The sequence below is a fragment of the Bubalus bubalis genome, chromosome 7 (genome assembly GCF_019923935.1).
Source record: "Bubalus bubalis isolate 160015118507 breed Murrah chromosome 7, NDDB_SH_1, whole genome shotgun sequence".
NCBI classification, from domain to species: domain Eukaryota; kingdom Metazoa; phylum Chordata; class Mammalia; order Artiodactyla; family Bovidae; genus Bubalus; species Bubalus bubalis.
Window position 1 is genome coordinate 48,236,248 of NC_059163.1, and position 19,516 is coordinate 48,255,763.

General features: G+C 42.6%; 1 protein-coding gene across 5 annotated transcripts in view; it reads left to right on the top strand.

The window, feature by feature from the left end:
• LNX1 (ligand of numb-protein X 1) overlaps nucleotides 1-19,516 on the top strand; it is a 188,299-nt gene that overhangs the window by 53,295 nt on the left and 115,488 nt on the right. For 2 of the 5 annotated variants that reach the window (XM_044946309.2, XM_025290589.3), the window contains one exon: nucleotides 6,165-6,363. The exons of 1 other annotated variant lie outside the window; for it this stretch is intronic. The gene's annotated coding sequence lies outside the window, so the exon portion shown is untranslated. Of the gene's footprint in view, nucleotides 1-6,164; nucleotides 6,483-19,516 lie in introns of those variants that run through there. 2 more of the 5 variants (XM_025290593.3, XM_025290594.3) reach the window with 2 other exon arrangements.

Here is a 19,516-nt window from a genome sequence, read left to right on the forward strand (position 1 = left end):
TGGAGTCATATAAACACAAATATTTACAGTTGTGGAATATAGGTCTTGTAACATTTATAGAAGGAGCAACAATGAAGTCTTTTTTTTTCCTACTAAAGAAGAATGCACTGGCTGCAGGCCCATGGAGGAAATCTTCACAAAATATGTGCCACCTCCAATGGCTAATGTACTCCCTCTTACCTCCAAAGCACACAACCTGGAGCAGTGTCTGCCCCCAAACTGTAAATCCATCCAGTATCCTAGAAGCTCATCTGCAAACCAGACTACACATGGGCTGTGAGTTTGTGAGAGAAATGCAATCTCTTCCACATACACAGAAACAGATGGCATTTATCCCATCAGCTGATATTTGTGATTATTACTATTATTTTCTGTAATTGCCCTTCTGGGTCCTGTTTACTCATATCATGCTAAGTAATTGTAATTAACCAATGAAGTATTTGGAGCTAAGCTAGTTCAAAGCTATGGTTTTTCCAGTGGTCATGTATGGATGTGCGAGTTGGACTGTGAAGAAGGCTGAGCGCCAAAGAATTGATGCTTTTGAACTGTGGTGTTGGAGAAGACTCTTGAGAGTCCCTTGGACTGCAAGGAGATCCAACCAGTCCATTCTAAAGGAGATCAGCTCTGGGTGTCCTTTGGAAGGAATGATGCTAAAGCTGAAACTCCAGTACTTTGGCCACCTCATGTGAAGAGTTGACTCATTGGAAAAGACTGATGCTGGGAGGGATTGGGGGCAGGAGGAAAAGGGGAAAACAGAGGATGAGATGGCTGGATGGCATCACCGACTCAATGGACATGAGTTTGAGTGAACTCCGGGAGTTGGTGATGGACAGGGAGGCCTGGCGTGCTGCGATTCATGGGGTCGCAAAGAGTCGGACATGACTGAGCGACTGAACTGAACTGAAGCTAGTTCAAAAAAGAAACTGAGGCCAACCTGATGGAATGTGTACAGCAATTCCGTCTCATAATGCTATGTACTTTCAGCTAAAGTATATGGCATTTTATTAAAACCAGATGTAATTTGTTCACTTTTGTTGTGGCAGTCAGTCATCTTAGACAACCCTACAAATATGCTATGAAAAAAAAAGGAAGCCAACAGGGGCAAAGTAATTCTAACAAATCTTGAGGTACTGTCTTAGCAACAGTTTTTTTCCAGGAATGTCTTACAATAGTTTTCTGCCAGGAAGAATCCTTGAGAATGCCAACCTTCATTGTGGTGATCTAGAAGGAAAGAACTTTGAAAAACAGACCTCCTATCCCCCACAGATTTCCCTGTCAAGATACATAAAAGAATTCAGACTAATCAAAAAGCCCAAGTGAGCTGGCTGCCTAACTAGGACAGGCCCAACCTTGAGTTCAGAGGGCTTTCTAATGCGTTCCATCCGTCTCTCCAAAGAACAAAAGTTTACAGGACATATTGACTGCAAAGGAGGCTTGCTTCTAATGAGAAAGATCACATAGTAGCTGAAATGGCATATCGTAGAAGTTTAACTCAACTCTGAAAATACTGTTGTTCTGAATAAATGACCCATGTCCAAGATGCTGAATTTTTTTCTCTTTCTTCTTCCCTCTCTTCCTCCCTCCTCCCTTCCTTCATTCTTTCCCTCCTTTCTTTCTCTCTTCCTTCTTCCCTTCCATCCCTCCCTTCCTCCCTTCCTCTTTTTCTTTCTGCCTTTTGCTGTTTACTCATCATGAAACAAGTAGCCAGACATCATGTGAAGACCTGAAGAGTCAGCCCTTGAGGTTCTTTATCATCTGGTCCACCTTTCCCATGCAAACCAAGCAGAGGATGGCTCCTTTTCACCCCAGTAGGATGAACACTCTATTGTCTTGTCTTTTCCCTTGTTTCCACTCACACCTTCCTCCCCAGCACTCACAGGCTGTGATCACCCCTGTCTCCACCTGCCGTCTGCACTGGCTTTTTTTTTTTCTTTGTTTTCATTGCTGCACAGGTTTATCTCCAGTTTGAGAGAGAGGGAGGGGGCACTTTAGCTGTGGTACGTGGGCTTCTCACTGTGGTGGCTTCTCTTACTGCAGACATGGTCTTAGTTGCTCCAAGGCATGTGGGATCCTCCTGGATCAGGGATCAAACTCATTTCTCCCACATTGGCAGGCGGATTCCTTACCACTGAGCCACCAAGGAAGGCCCCTGCCTGGATTTGTCTGCCCCTCTCAACTATCTTCCTATATCCTTCAAGGTCTAATTCATGTTCCATTCTCCGTGAAATCTTGCCTAATGACACCAGCCAACACCAATCTTATCCTTTCCTGATTATCCTCCCACTTAATATCAAATCAAGGATAGAAATTGTTGCTGTGCTTGGACCTCTGGCTTGAAGATTCCTAGGTTACCTCTGAGCTGAAGGCCTTCTGGCAATAATGATGAGAATGATATAGGAGCAGTGTGTGTCTAGTACTTGCCAAACCTGGTCTAAACTATCTAACTTGGTAGTAGTTGCATTGGAACTTAATTTTACATCATCTCGTATTATCCTATTATATAAAGTTCTAGGCTTTTATGGCCCTTCTGATAACATTTGCAGCTTTTAAGGGATAAACCGTTAAAGTTTTAGAGAGAGATAACCATAAAAGATGTCATAGAGAGTTACAACTGATCCCTCTGGAGGGGCCTCTCAAGCTGGCTTTCCCTTCTTGGGGTTGGTTTGACAGAACCCAAAGTATGATTTTGAGGATGCACTCAGGGATGATGGATTTCCCCGTGTGTTTTCTCACAAATACGTGTATAAACGTATCCATCTACATACTCAATATATAAACCAGATTAACAATTCTTTTCTAATTAGAGATAGTCCTTCCCAGAAACTATACTTCCCAGGGCTACTTCTACAAGGCACTTCCTTCTAAATAGAGGATGGGTAAGAACTTTGATTAGTGCCCAGGAAGTTGCCAGGGAACATGAAATCAAACCCTTTCCACATTTTTCCCCCAGTGGATGAAACTGCTCTGGCCGTGTCACTTGTTGGCCGTGCTGGCCTTTAGCATGTACTCAATATCTCTGTGCCTTTCCAGTTGTCTATACAAATAGTACGTAACTCAGTATCGTTGTAAAAAGTGCTCACAACAGTGAGTAGCACCAGCTAAGCACTTAGTCAATGGTAGTTTTTTATGTTTATTATGTATATCTTTTCACCAGTATTTGAGACATATTTCCATAGTAACACAACAGCCCTAATGGAATAGTGAAGCCCACACCGATTTTTTTGAAACTTCAAAGATTCTTCTAAATCCAAGAGCACCAAGTCAAATGGCCTATTTTTCCTTTGTCTTTTGTACACTTCTCCACTCTTTTTGTTTTATTGACTGTGATCTCTACTCCTGGTTGAACTTCTTTTCTCAATTTTTATTCATCAAACCACAGGAGCAGAATGCTGTGTGTCTCTGAAGCCCTTAACCTCAAGGACTTGTTGTCATTTCCTGAAAGTGCTTTTCCCCAGAAATCTTGCTTCTCCTTTTACTATATTTTCTGTGAAAGTATTCGCTGCTCAGTTATGACCTATTCTTTGAGACCCTGTGGACTGTAGCCCGCCAGGCTCCTCTGTCCATAGGATTGCTATTTCCTTTTCCAGGGTTTCTTCCCAACCCAGGGATTGAACCTGGCTCTCCTGCATTGCAGGCAGATACTTGACCCTCTGAGCCACCAGGGAAGCCTTGTGGCTTCCCCCTACCTGGTGGGACCTGCCGCCTTCAAAGGTGATTGTCACACATGGAAGGCAGCTATAGGCAGGGCTGGATGATTCATGAGGCTGGCAGCTGGCCCTGCCCCTCCTCCTGTCTCGGGGGACACTCGAGCCAGCATAGAACCCTGTTTTTCAGGTGTTTCTTAGTTGAGTATCAAACCAGTGGACCAGTACTTATTCCTGAAACACCGGCAAGTATATAAAAGACTTTGCTGCCTTATTCTTTTTATGTAATTGTTGTTAATAATAAAGGAGTAGCCACACCTACCATAGTTTCTATTGGATGAAAACATGAATGGGGAATTTTTTTTTAAGCTTCCAGCTCTCTACGAAGTGCAGGCAGTTCCCAGGTGGGGACGGTGGTCTAGAGCAGCCAGGGACAGCTTGGGAGAGGACCCAGCTCTATTGCAAGAGAAATATGCAGAGCCTGCCCTGCGGGGCCCGTGACCAGAATTTTTCCTCCTTCCCTCCCTGGTTGTTTTACAAGGTATCGGATGACTGGCGGCACCCAGTCAATGTGGAGAACTAGAGACTGGAGTCAACACCTTCCTCCCTTCCCCCTCTGATTTATTCTTCTTCCTCTACCCCTCCCCCTCAGTCAAAACACCAACCCACCCGCCCAATCCAAAAACTTCTGAAGACGTACAGTGTTAGAATGTGTGAAATCAAAGGATTAACAGTATCAAGAGAAGAGGGAGTACAGTAGAAATGAACACAGCATTGTAGAGCAACGATACTCCAGTAAAAGTTAACTTAAAACAGAGAGAGAGGGAAGAGGGAGACAGAATAAGAGGAAAAATCAGAATTTCAACATTTTTTTCTCCTTCCAGGGAAAAAATAGAGTATATCTCTCTGGGCAAGTAGGCCATCCACACGGGAGGGAGAACCCATGTTTTCCCCAGGTAGTACATTCCAGAGAGTGAATAAACTGTCAAGAGATGCTGGACTGGGGCCATAGAAATACATGACGTTAAAATGCAATGATAGAAGCTGTTGACAATCCTTCGAAAGATGCCAGAGGGTTTAAGAGGCAGACGCAATACCTCACAGGTGCTGCCGCCGCACCGGCTGAGTTGTAGAGTTCCTGTCTTTTGCTGCTGGAAAAGCTGAGGCAACACAATGACTTGCCCAGGGTCACACACCGCGCTTGGGACAGAAATAACCCTGACTGCCCCTTCCTGGCTCTAATCAGCTGACAATGCCACTTTATTACTGTACTATCATTCCAATCTGAATCATGTAAATTGCTCCTAATTGCAGGTCTGTGGTGAACTGTAACCTCCGTGTGACTTCTAGCTGCCAGACCAGCGAGCTAGGAAGTGACTGAAGTTTCACAAACTCCTGAACATGGGATGAACTGCTGGGGCAGGGAGTGGGGGAGTGTTTGAAAACTTGACTCTGAAAGTTCTGAGAAGCATCATATTTGGATTTTTTTTTAATGAATTTGAAATGTCACCTCTCATTTATTAAATTTGAACAAAGAAGCACTTGGGATCCAAATGGATGACATTCAGAAAAGCATTCAGGAATAAATCTCAGATATTTTCCAAGCTTTCAACCTTCACACAGTTCCTTTTTATGCTCATTAAGTGACTGTTTTTGTATTCAAACATCCTAGGTTATCACATGTGAAATCTAAAAGATAAATGAACAGACTAGTGATGACCAGTGGGAGAGGGAAAAGGGGAGGGGTAAGACGGGGTAGGGGAAAAGTGAAAGTCACTCAGTCGTGTCCAACCAGTCATGTCCGACTCTTTGCAACCCCATGGACTGTAGTCTGCCAGGCTCCTCTGTCCATGGAATTCTCCAGGCCAGAATACTGAAGTGGGTAGCCATTCCCTTCTCCAGGGGATCTTCCCAACCTAGGGATGGAACCCAGGTCTCCTGCATTGCAAGTGGTTTCTTTACCATCTGAGCCACCAAGGAAGCCCTAAGTGTAGGAGACTAAGAGGTAAAAACCAGTATATATAAAATAAATAAGAAAAAAAGATATATTGTACAGCACAGGGAAATATGGCTGTGATTTTGTAAGAACTTTAAATGGAATAAAATATAGAGACTAAAATAACATTGCAAATCAACTATACTTCAATTTTTTGAAAGCTGTCAAAATGATAAAAGTAAATAAACTTTCTTTTTAACTCTTTTATAGTCTACTATTGGAAGGGGGTGGGAGGAGGGGCCCAGGAAGCAACCAGGCATAGAAATTCAGATCTGTCCTTGGGGCTGGACACGTGCCATGCAGGAAAGAAAGTAAATTCCAGTTGGCAAATTGCTCTAACTGATTCATTTGTCCACCCAGAGACGCCACCTACCTGCTCGCAGGTATTCAGGTGAATGACAGGTGGGCGGGACCTATTGACTGTTTGAATAACTAAGGTCCCAGCAATGTTTTATCTGTTGAGGCTCCTGTGATGTCACACATTTCCTGGTCTCCACCAACCAATGCCCTCCTCCTTCCTCTAGGCACCTGTAGGACGGAGGTGGAGGCCGGTTACTGCCGGGGCAGCCCAAGGAGTTGCTGGACTCAGCCACAGGCGTGAGAACAGCTGGGGTGCTGCTGCTTTGAGAGCCCCAGGCAGCACTTGGAAAGGTGAGCTGAAACCCTGCTTGTTCCTCTCTGGACGTTTAGACCGTGGACCCCTGACGGATCTGAAGGAAGAATGTGAGTGAAAAATAGAAGCTGAATGGTTTAGCTCTGGGTGTTTGTCCCAGAGGGAGAAGTTCTTTTTGAAAGGAAAGACATGCCTTTGACATTTTGGATGCAGAGGAAAATTCTCCCAGGTCAGATATTTAATCCTTTCGGTTTCTCTTAATCATTAATCCAGCCTCTGCTTGTCTGGGAAGTTGAACTGATTATTATTATTTTTAAACTCTGAGGTGGAGTGGATACTTTTTTTTGAAACGTCAAGATGCAGACCTGTGTTAGGAGGGGGCTGAAATCAGAGTTGACTTATTTTCCCTTACTTTCTGCGTTCACCAGAGGCAATTTCCATCTAGACCTATGAGATGACCTTAATTATGACCCCCCACCCCCACACCCTCTGAAAATCTATTCCTCCGGCAGGTAAATTCTATTGCCCTTACTCAGAAGCCTGCACCCCAGGCTTCTTCCCTCTTTCTTCTCTAGAGAAGTCTCCTATTTTCTTTGTCCTTTATTCTTTTTAAAACCACTTCACAGACTTGGATTAGAATTGTTTACATTCAGACCCTGAGTTGGCTGCCTGCTGACCTTTGGCTAAAGTAAAGATCATTTCCTCAGTGTTTACAAGAATATAGATTCAGGTCTGATATGTAATTTTTTGGAACTCTTCCATTTTTTTTTCCTCTCTTTTCTTTGCAAATATACCAAGGAGACTGTTCTGCCAGGCCCTTTCTTTCTTGAGTAATTTTACCTCTAGGATCCATTTTGTTTTCTTAATCCTGACTACACAGACTGTTACCACTTCTGTTCTGGATGGCCCAGTAGCCACACACACGCTCCACCCAATACTGTTGTTAGAGGAAAAGAAACCATCTCCAAACCTGGCTCCCTACTGGGATGAGCTGGAAACCTGGGGGAGAAAAGTCAACCTGTGAGAGAGGCATTTCATCCTGAATTCCTTCATGGGCTATTTTTCTGAGATTTCAGTTAGCAAGGGAATAATCTGTTAGGACTATTCCTGTTCCTATAAATATTCATATTCATCCACCCAGAAATTCAAAGTTCATATCAGTTCTCCTAAAGTATAAACTGACACAAATTGAGAACACTTTAATCTCAGATGTTTGCTTCTCCCCCGAGACTCTGCCTCACACTTGTTGCCAGTTTCTCTTACTCCTCAGAGGCTTGTATTGCTCTTCAGGTGACCTTTGTCTGTCCTTTTCCCCTGAGCCTTGTGTTTGGATGGTGGTGGCTGCTTGTCCTTCACCAATAGCCTCACTTGCTTCAGAGTTTTGTCAGCACAAGAGAAAAAAAGATCTCTTAGATCCTAAATCTTCTGGATAGAACTGTGTCCTTAAAGTCACAAACCTCTCCACGATATTTCCTTCCCCCTGTGGGCCGTGGTTCGTTAGGTCTCTGAATAGTAGGTAATGTCTGATTAAACCAATCATTTTATCACTATATGTCAGGGCTCCTGACTATTAAAGGAACAAAGCTATGGATACTATGCCCCCAGATATAAGAAAGAAAAAAAAAATTACAGAGACTGGAATTCAGAGTCAGGTGATTTAGAATGCAACTGGTATCTTGGATAATGTGTACAAGAGTTTAGTTCACAGGGATGAAAAGACCCCCAGTGGTTCCCTTCCTGTAGCAACTCCATCCCTTGGTTAAGTGCAAAATGGCTTGATTGAAAACTGTACAGTCTCTTCCATTTACATCTTCCTTACATTACTTCTCTGAGTCTCTGTTTCTTCATCAGTAAAACAAGAACTAATAATCCCAACAATATAAAATGGTCCTGAGAAGTACATGGGGTAACATATATAGAGCATCTAGTGGCCAGTGCCTGGTGTTAAGTGGGTACCCAGCGAAGGCTAGATCCACCCTCCTTGAGGGTGTTTATCTGGATTGCTGGAGGAAATAGTCTGACCTTTCTGAGATAAAAGGTCTAATGTGGTTGCACTTGTTAGGAACCCTGATAGTTCTTGTTATGGTTATTAGTTGTAAGTAATTAACACCGATGTTCACAGTGCAGAGAAAGGAAACAGGCAGGAGGGAGGAAAATGCTTAAACTGTGTCATTAAACAGGCCAGGCAGATTGGTTCCTGCCGTTCTCTCAGGCCAGCTTTAGGAGCTGCTAGCCACGCTGTTACTCCTGCCTTTTCCCTCCTCAAGACTCTCATCCCACAACAGCCCCACAAAATTTGGTCCTCTGCAGGCTTTCGGGGGAAACATTCTGTTGGCATTTGTGCAATCTGACTTGGCAGACAGCCCTCTCTGCTTTCAATTGTGTTATCTCCAGGGCAGACTGCTACTTGGTCTTCTCCAGTCTTGCAGGTAAACACCCTTGGCTGCAGCCTGGTGAACTGCAGGGCTAAGTCCCTGGGAGGAGGAGCCTGCCCTCGACTGAGGAAGGGGAACTGGGAGGTCTTGCAGACATGATCATCTCCTTAATGGACTGTCGTGTGCCCTCTGATGACCTTGAGCGATTGCATGAGAGCAGGCGTGTTCCTAGTGCCCTGGGAACTTCTCCAGGTCTCACCTTATCCTGACAAGATAAGGTCATCATCTAAAAGATAATTTTCATCATCAAGAGCAAGGTAACAGCCTAGTGGATTGAGATTAGGGGTTCATAACCTTGAACTGATTACTAGCTTGCTCAGTGGAACCTGGAGATGCATCTCAACCTCCCCATCCATCAGTTTCCATATTTACCTTTTCCCCCAAAAGGGATGTCAACGTGTTGTGGTTCACATCCCCAGACCCCATAACAGAAGCTGGATGGGCTGTGCACCTATGTGAGTAGGTCAGGTTGACTGCAGGGGAGTTGCCATATGCCTCATTAGGAAATATTAGTCTTATTTATTGAATTCTAGGTGGAATGGTACTACTGCATTAGAACAGTGGCCTGTTCTTTGTCATCAGTCTCCCTGAGTTAAAAAACCCAGCTCCACCTCCTACTAGCCTTGTAACCTGGGATGGGTTATTTAATCTCACTTTACCTCAGCTATAAGAAAATTGTGAAGCTGAAATGCACTGAAATGTTTAAAGTGCTTAGAATAGTCTTTGGCACAATGTCAACTATTATTTTCTTGAAAGGAAGGCATAGTGGCTAGAATCATTCAGATCTGGGCCAGTTCCATCAGGTAATTATTAAACTAAATAAGTAATTGAATATCTCTTTGTCTCAGTTTCATCATCTGGAAAACAGAATACTTACCAAACCCAGTGCTATTGTGAGGAATAACTGAAATGGTTTCATATAAAGTGCCTGGTATATAGAAAGCACTCAATAAGTGTTAAATTGTGTAGTATTAAAGGAAACAATTGTTATTTTGGATACAGCTAGACTTCCTAGGTCATGCTACAGTTTGGCTATAATAATGATGGAAACAGTAGTAACTTGAGAACCAAAGACTCTCGGAGCAAAACAGGTTTCCAAAAAGGCCCCCAAAGGCTTAGAGGGAGAACCTGGTAACAAAGATTATTAATATCTTGTTTATCTTGGAGTTCCAGGCCAGGGGTGCTGTCAGTTGAAATGCCTGGTCCTTTGCAGAACCATGGGTAGTAGGATTCTATGATGTAAATAAACAGTGGGGTATCCTGGAGTGGTGATTCCTGGCTTCCAGGGTCTCCTTAAAGTGGAGAAGATAAGGTCTGCTAGGATTCTAACTACTTAAAAGGCCATTCTGTATGATGCTGCCAAGAGGGGACATATGAGAGATACTCTAAAATGTGTCCTCCCCCTTGCCTCAGCATTTGTGGACTCTCTGATGTACGTAACTCATCCTGATACTTGTGTGCTGGCACCGCATAGACTCACTTTTATGTGGGTGGCAAATTTATTGTTCTCTGACAGGGCCTCTAAATAACATGGGCTTTTCAAAACCATTTGGAAGGAAGACTACATCAGTCTTTCTGGGCTAATAGGATTTAACCATCTATTATCTCCAAAGAATAAAGGTTTACATGAAAGCCATACAAATTGTAAAGCACAAAAACTTCACTGACCTGAAATAAGAAACAGAAATGTTGATTCTCCTCTATAAACTTCTTCCATTCACCTTTTCCTCTTCTTTGGTTCTAAGATGAGGACAACACAGTGACCTGTTGCTTACCCACAGATGTATTTCAGATCAACATGAGGCAGAACTTTCTAAGAATTAGAGTTGTCTAAAAATCCCGTAGACCGCCTTGTAGTGCCCTGAGTTCCCTGTCTGAAGGTGGTTGTTTTTTGCTATATTTAGTCCCTAGTACAATGGCATCCCACTCCAGTAGTCTTGCCTGTAAAATCCCATAGATGGAGGAACCTGGTAGACTACAGTCCATGGAGTCCGAAAGAGTCTGACACGACTGAGCGACTTCACGTGTTTACTGAATGAACGAATGGCAAAGAAGACTTGCATCTCTTTAGCAGCACATACCACTCATCTGTACAATAAAGATTAGATCATGGATCTCATAGGGTCATTCTAAAGATTAACTGAGAAAATACATGAAAAGTATCCAACATAGTATCTTGCACTTAGTGAACTGCTCATTAACTAGTAATAACTATGTTTTATTTTACATTATAAAATATAATCTAAAAAGGAGGGGAGAGAAGGGATTCCTGGGATTCAGGTAGAGGAGAGACAAGATGACCCCCAAATTTGAGGTTTGTGGTTTTCTATTCCTGTTCTCTTCACCCTGCCCTTCTGTGTCTGCCTTTCCAGAAGAATACCTCATCCCCTCCCCCTCCCTCCGGTTTAGGGAGCTACACTCTTTGACATGGTGGATTGACAATACACTTCTGTCAGTGGCTAAGTTCTGCCCCAATTAACCAGAGATCTTATATATATATATATATATATATATATATATATATATATCATTAATATGTGACTTAGAATGTGTGGACTGCAGTTCCACCATTATTTCCCAGTGACTCTTGGTCACTTCTTGTGTTTGAAGCATTTGTCACAGGGACAGAAAAGACTTCACCAGTAGCAAAGAGTGGAAACTCTACAAGAATTTTCTTTAATAGCCTCTTGGCATGGAGCATGGCAATAACACACATATGATGGTGAGGTCTAAATATGTCATTGCTATCTGTTGAGATGATTTACATAACTTGCTGATGACTGCTCTCACAGTCACGTGGCCATTTTTGACTAGTACGCTACATGTTTAGGCTCCAGCCTACTCACGTTAACACATGAGTCATCTGGTGTTTTCAGATTCCTCATTAACTATTATCATTATGCTTGTCTTATGCCTTCCACAACAGACGCACACACTCAGCTATTCTACCTGTAGTTCTTTTTTTTCCCTTGGGGCCCTAGAAATTTGGTTTAACAGTCATCTCTGGAGACATCTGTGTTCTCGCTTGGGTATGGATTAAAAGTAAATTAGGTTTTTATACTAGGGCAGAACTGCTATCCAGAAGTATGTATTAATAGATGTCTAAATGGCTGCCACTCACCATATTGTCCCTAAATCCTGTAGAGAAGCATTGGAAAAGATCATGGGGAATGTATACTCCCTTCTGGGTATACAGAGCCCTGTATTCATTTCCTATTGCTGCTGTAATGAATTACCACACACTTGGCATCTCAAAACAACATGAATTTATTTCTTCACAATTCTGGAAGCTAGAACTGTGAAATCAAGGCATTGGCAGAGCCCTGCTTCCACTGGAAGCTCCAGAAAAGGATCCTTCTTTGCCTCTTTCAGCTTCTGTGCCTCCTGGTGTCCCAGGCTTGTGGCTGCTTCATTCCAGTCTGTCACCACATCACCATCTCCTCTGTGTCTTCTCTTCCTCTGTCTCTTAAAAAGAGACTTGTCATTGTATTTGGGGTAAATCAGATAATCCAGGATGATCTCATTTCAAGATCTTTAACTTTATCAAGATCTTTAATTTTATCATCAAAGACAAGACCGTTTTTCTAATAAGTTCACACTCTCAGATACTGGGAGTTAGGATGTGGGCATATCTTTGGGAGGGACAATCCTACACGTAGGCCCCTCCTACTTCTTATGATGAAATTCCTTATCTACTTGGAGATTGAAATATTGGGCAAAGTACAGGCAGGGAGAAACAGAATTGGCAAAAATCTTTTCAGTTACTAGTATGATGAATCTACAAAAATAAATCAGTGAAGGTCATCTTCGTTTGCTTTAACAGATAGGTGGTATTCTGGCTAAGGAAGTGATTCCTCCGCTCAACCTGAGCCCATCACAGGAGTGGTTTCAAACAGAAGCCAGTAGGTCATCCCCCAGCATGTCATAAAGAGGATTCTTGCTCTTGGTGAGAATCTAAGATCATCACCCAACTCAAATCCCTGTGACTTCTTAATAATTTTAAGATCTCAGACATGTGGGAACACCAGACACCAGTGGGTGGATTCCTTTTCCTTGAAGAATTTGCTCCGTTTCTTCCTTCTGCCTGGATTTCTTCCAACTTTCCCAAATTTCGTTTATCTTCCGTGACCCTCCCTGAGGACAATCTGTTCCAAGAACTTTCCTTGACTGTTCTGAGCCATGCCATACTGCTTTCTCACTCCTTTTCCTCCACACTTGTCCCTGGCTCCTATTTTGGAGGACCATACTTATTGTGTGTTTTCTTACACTGTTTTAAGTTTGTTTGTTTTTTTCTATATGAAAGCTCCATTTTCCTAATTAGAAAAACTCATTGAGGATGAAATTGAATTGCCTATGGGAACTCCCACAGAAATGCAGACAAGAGAAGGCAATGGTACCCCATTCCAGTACTCTTGCCTGGAAAATCCCATGGACGGAGGAGCCTGGTAGGCTGCAGGCCGTGGGGTCGCTAGGAGTCGGATGCGACTGAGTGACTTCACTTTCACTTTTTACTTTCATGCATTGGAAAAGGAAATGGCAACCCACTCCAGTATTCTTGCCTGGAGAATCCCAGGGACAGGGGAGCCTCGGGGGCTGCCGTCTATGGGGTCGCACAGAGTCAGACACGACTGAAGCGACTTAGCAGCAGCAGCAGCAGTCAGGCACATAAGAGGTAAATACCTATAGAATTGAAACAGTAGAGATATGCTGAGCACTTAAATATCTTCCTCCACCTTGTCCTTTCTTCCTTAAACCTTGGTTATAGGTTAAAAAAAAAAAAGCATTTCCTAAGTATGTTTAGGCTACCCACTCCAGTATTGTTGGGCTTCCATGGTGGCTCAGACGGTTAAGAATCCACCTGCGATGCAGGAGACCTGGGTTCAATCCCTAGGTTGGGAAAATCCCCTGGAGGATGGCATGGCAACCCACTCCAGTGTTCTTGCCTTGAGAATCCCCAGGGACAGAGGAGCCTGGTGGGCTGTGGTCCATGGGGTCACAAAGGGTCAGACATGACTGAGCAACTAAGCGCGGCACAGCACAAGTGTGTTTTTCAGCCTTGCGTGTAAGAAGGCCAGTCTGCTTCTTTACCATACTTCTCATCTGACATCAGTCCTGCCCAGGACCCTGTGGCAACTGACTGTAAGGGCCATGAGCCATTGGTCAATGCAGAATATTCTGCTTTCATTTTGTTGTTGGCAGGGGGTCAATTCCATCTCAATATGTTGGTAGAGCAGGAAGTGGAAGGACATCTTTTATGGGCCAGAGTTCTTACAAACAAACCCAAGTTTGAAAGGTGTGCCCTGACACCCCAGGGGAAAGGCAGTCAAGTCTTCTGACAAGAGAGACAAAGCTCCTCTCCAAGAGGAGCTTGTGAAAGTCCATCACTGACTTCTAAAACTTGAATTTTTTCTCATTTAACACACTCTGTTGTTTTTCCCACTTTCTGAACATCTATCTTCTCAGTTATTGACTCCAGATATATCACATGTTCTCCTTTTAGTTCAATTTTCCTTTAATTTCCTGACTATATTTCAACCTCTTTAAAGATCATTTGTATTTTTTTTTCTGTCTTTTATAGTGTTGGCAACACTATACAGACAGGTGTCATTCACAGACTGCATTAATGAATTACTCTCTCTTAGAGACTGATGATTTAGATATTAAGTAGGAGCAGAGCTAACCCTGACCTTTGTAGCCCATACACACCTGCCCTCCCTCTGTCCTCTCTTTCCCCTGCAATGCATATGGCACCCTTGTCTCCCCACCTCCACTTCCAACCCAGGCTCTTAGTTTGAAGATAGTTTTTATCCTGTGCATGACTATTTTTATTCAGATCACTTAAGTACCTGGAAATGGAAGTGTGAGTCACTTAGTCGTGTCCAGCTCTTTGCAATCCCATGTACTGTAGCCTGCCAGTCTTCTCTGTACATGGAATTATCCAAGCAAGAATACTGGGGTGGGTTGCCATGCCCTTCTCCATGGCATCTTTCTGACTCAGGGATTGAACCCAGGTCTCCTGCTTTACAGGCAGATTTTTTACCATCTGGGTCACTAGTGTGCTAAGTTGCTTCAGTCATGTTTCTGAGTCAACAGGGAAGCCCATTAAAGCCCCTAATTTCACCCCACTACAAATGTAAGTTAAGGTATAGCCCCCAGAGCATTTGTCTAGCCTCTTATATATCTTAATTCAAAGTTGGTATTTATAAAAAAAAATGATATGACTTTGATACCTGCAAGTCTCATACAACTTATCCATAATTTAACATGTAACTGTAAATTTACACTGTTTAATAGAGAAAGAATGAAGCAGGGCAAAGGCTAATAGAGTTTTGCCAAGAGAACGCACTGGTCATACCAAACACCCTCTTGCAACAACACAAGAGAAGACTCTACACATGGACATCACCAGATGGTCAATACTGAAATCAGATTGATTATATTCTTTGCAGCCAAAGATGGAGAAGCTCTATATAGTCAGCAAAAACAAGACCGGGAGCTGACTGTGGCCCAGATCATGAACTCCTTATTGCCAAATACAGACTTAAATTGAAGAACGTAGGGAAAACCACTAGACCATTCAGGTATGACCTAAATCAAATCCCTTATGATTATACAGTGGAAGTGACAAACAGATTCAAAGGATTAGATCTGATAGACAGAGCGCCTGAAGAACTATGGACGGAAGTTTGTGACATTGTACAGGAGGCAGGTGTCAAGACCATCTGTAAGAAAAAGAAATGCAAAAAGGCAAAATGGTTGTCTTAGGAAGCCTTACAAAATAGCTGTGAAAAGAAGAGACACGAAAGGCAAAGGAGGAAAGGAAAGATATACCCATTTGAATGCAGAGTTCCAAAGAACAGCAAGGAGAGATAAGAAAGCCTTCCTCAGTGATCAATGCAAAGAAATAGAGGAAAACAATAGAATGGGAAAGACTAGAGATCTCTTCAAGAAAATTAGAGATACCAAGGGAATATTTCATGCAAAGATGGGCTTGATAAAGGACAGAAATGGTATGGACCTAACCTAACCCTCTTATTACCTAGAAGATATCAAGAAGAGGCGGCAAGAATACACAGAAGAACTAGCCAAAAAAGATCTTCATGACCCAGATAATCAAAATGGTATAATCACTCACCTAGAGCCAGACATCCTGGAATGCAAAGTCAAGTGGGCCTTAGAAAGCATCACTACAGGCAAGAGTGCTGGAGTGGATTGCCATTTCCTTCTCCAGGGGATCTTCCTGACCCAGGAATCGAACCCAGGTCCCCCACATGGCAGGCAGATGCTTTACCATCTGAGCCACCAGGGAAGCCCAATAGAATTCCAGTTGAGCTATTTCAAATCCTAAAAGATGATGCTGTGAAAGGGCTACACTCAATATGCTGGCAAATTTGGAAAACTCAGCAGTGGCCACAGGACTGGAGAAGGTCAGTTTTCATTCCAATCCCGAAGAAAGGCAATGCCAAAGACTGCTCAAACTACTGCATAATTGCACTCATCTCACAGGCTAGCAAAGTAATGCTCAAAATTCTCCAAGCCAGGCTTCAATAGTACATGAACTGTGAACTTCCATATGTTCATGCTGGATTTAGAAAAGGAAGAGGAACCAGAGATCAAATTGCCAACATCTATTGCATCATCAAAAAAGCAAGAGTGTTCCAGAAAAATCGTCTACTTCTTCTTGACTGACTATGCCAAAGTCTTTAACTGTGTGGATCACAGCAAACGGTGGAAAATTTTGAAAGAGATGGGAATACCAGACCACCTGACCTGCCTCTTGAGAAATCTGTATGGAGGTCAGGAAGCAATAGTTAGAACTGGACACGGAACAACAGACTGGTTCCAAATAGGGAAAGGAGAACATCAAGGCTCTATATTGTCACCCTGCTTATTTCATTTATATGCAGAGTACATCATGAGAAACGCTGGGCTGGATGAAACACAAGCTGGAATCAAGATTGCCAGTAGAAATATCAATAACCTCAGATATGCAGATGACACCGCCCTATGGCAGAAAGTGAAGAACTAAAGACCCTCTTGATGCAAGCGAAAGAGAAGAGTGAAAAAGCTGGCTTAAAACTCAACATTCAGAAAACTAAGATCATAGCATCTGGTCCCATCACTTCATGGCAAATAGATGGGGAAACAATGGAAACAGTGACAGACTTTATTTTGGGGGGCTCCCAAGAATCACTGCAGATGGTGACTGCAGCCATGAAATTAAAAGACACTTGCTACTTGGAGGAAAAGCTATGACCAACCTAGACAGCATATTAAAAAGCAGAGACATTACTTTGCCAACAAAGGTCCATCTAGCCAAAGCTATGGTTTTTCCAGTAGTCATGTATGGATGTTAGAGTTGGACTATAAAGCAAGCTGATCACTGAAGAACTGATGCTTTTGAACTGTGGTGTTGGAGAAGACTCTTGAGAGTCCCTTGGACTGCAAAGAGATCCAACCAGTCTATCCTAAAGGAAATCAGTTCTGAATATTCATTGGAAGGACTGATGCTGAAGCTGAAACTCCAATACTTTGGCCACCTGATGGGAAGAACTGACTCATTTGAAAAGACCCTGATGCTGGGAAAGATTGAAGGCAGGAGGAGAAGCGGACAACAGAAGATGAGATGGTTGGATGGCAAAATTGACTCAATAAACATGAGTTTGAGTAAACTCCGGGAGTTGGTGATGGACAGGGAGGTCTGGCATGCTGCAGTCCACATGGTTGCAAAGAGTCGGACACAACTGAGCGACTGAACTGAACTGAATAGAGAAAGATAGAGTTTGCCCTGACTTTGGCAATTCCTTTCCCCCAGTAATCTAATTTAGGTGTTGAAGCCAGAGCCAGGGCAGTGGTTGGACTGATAATCATTATAGAAAGGGAGACAAGGCCATTGGTGTTACAAGAATTTATTGGCATTGTTCCACCCACCCTTTTCCTCAGTGGCTGTATATCTAGTCTTCACAGTTTCAGTGTTCCTGACTATGAGTGTGATCTGTACTGTCTCTGTACTGAGACATGGCCTCAGTGACCAGTTCCAAACCAGCCCTGCAGCCATTCTGCCCTGTGGAGCTTCATCCAAATTTTAAAACATTATCAACAACAGGAAAACCTTAAGCTCAGTTTCGTTTTGTTTTTTTTTTAAAGGCTAATTCTTTTTAAAAAAATTTTTTTTAAAGTTGAAGTGTAGTTGATTCACAATATCATGTTAGTTTCAGGTATATAACACAGTGATTCAGTTTTATATATATATATGTATATCCTTCCTCAGGTTCTTTTACCTTATAGGTTATTAAAAATATTTAATTTAGTTCCTTGTGCTATACAGTAGGTCCTTGTTGGTTATCTATTTTATATATAGTGGGGCATAGTGTTAATCCCAACCTCCTAATTTATCTCTCCCCCAAGCAGGGCCAAGTCTCACATTGTTCGTATAGCAACAGTTCATACAGTGTCCTTCCTTGAGAGAACTATTTCTATTACTTGAATGGGCTCTCTCATACACTCACAAAACAAAGCTCTTTCAGGATTCAGTTGTCTTGTGATTGTTTTGGGGACCTGGCCTTAGGTTACATTCTCTTCCTCTCATTTGAAGAAAGTTCTTCCTCCTGCCTCATGAACCCGTCAGCAGATTGCTCACCTGGTGCCTCTATCAAGCATGTATCAGTACAATGATCAGTCAGATCAGTTTAGACCTTGGTTAAATTTAGTGGTGCACCTGTGACAAGGTTGTAATTCTTTGCTTTTGCCTTTGCACCTGACTGGGAATCAGGGCAGGTGCAAGGAAAATACTGAGACCCACAGAGGTAGTTGGAAGCAGAGCTGAGTCCTAACCATGGCCTCAACACACAGCTCTACCTGAGTCTCTGAAATAACAACAGTGAGAGACCCATGAGTCGGTGAGGCAAATGCAGCACTTACTTTGGGTGTAAATTTTAGGGGGGCCCCCAAAACCCTGGTAATCATGATAAGTACTGTTTTAATGCATTATTTTAAAAAAGCAAAACTAATGCAAAAATCCATGATGAACAAATGATTAACATTTAAATAAATACAAGGATCAGTAGCTCAAATTATCTAAAGATTATTTAAGGTTATCACTTAGTCAAAAAAGATTGTCAAACAGCAGTTTCCTCAGCTGAAAATCAGACAAAAGAATAGGTAGATTTTTGAAAATAGTATTGCTGGGCTTGCTTCCTTTAAAGCCAGGAAAGTGAAACTAGGGGGGAAAATTTTTTGTTTTTATTATAAATAAAATATTTAAACTTCAAATAATGTTGTACATTTAATATATGTTTTTCATGTTTCCCATGTTTTTTCAATTATTTTAATGATCTAGGGGAAATTAACCATTAAAAAATACACATGTATATCAGGACTCTTATCTCCTTTGGCCTTAGGCTGCAACATAGGGACTTCCTCGATGGCTCAGTAATACAGAATTCACTTGCAATGCAGGAGACACAAGAAACATGGGTTTGATCTCTGGGTGGGGAAGATCCCTTGGAGGAGGAAACAGCAATCCACTCCAGTATTCTTGCCTGGAAAAATACCCCATGGATAAAGGAGCCTGGCGGGCTACAGACCATGGGGTTGCAAGAGACGAATGTGACCGAGTGACTAAGCACACACTACATAATGCAACGTGGAGCACGCAGCACTGGTGGGATAAGTGTATCTGTTATTTAGGAATGTCTTCAGTGGATTTTTTCCTGTGTTTGTCATAGGCTAAGTAGGAATTTTCTATAAGCAATGCTTTCTGGCAGATAAATGGAGAAGCCTAATGTTCCAAGGTGACTGGCTAGTAAGCCTTCTTAGGTACACTTTC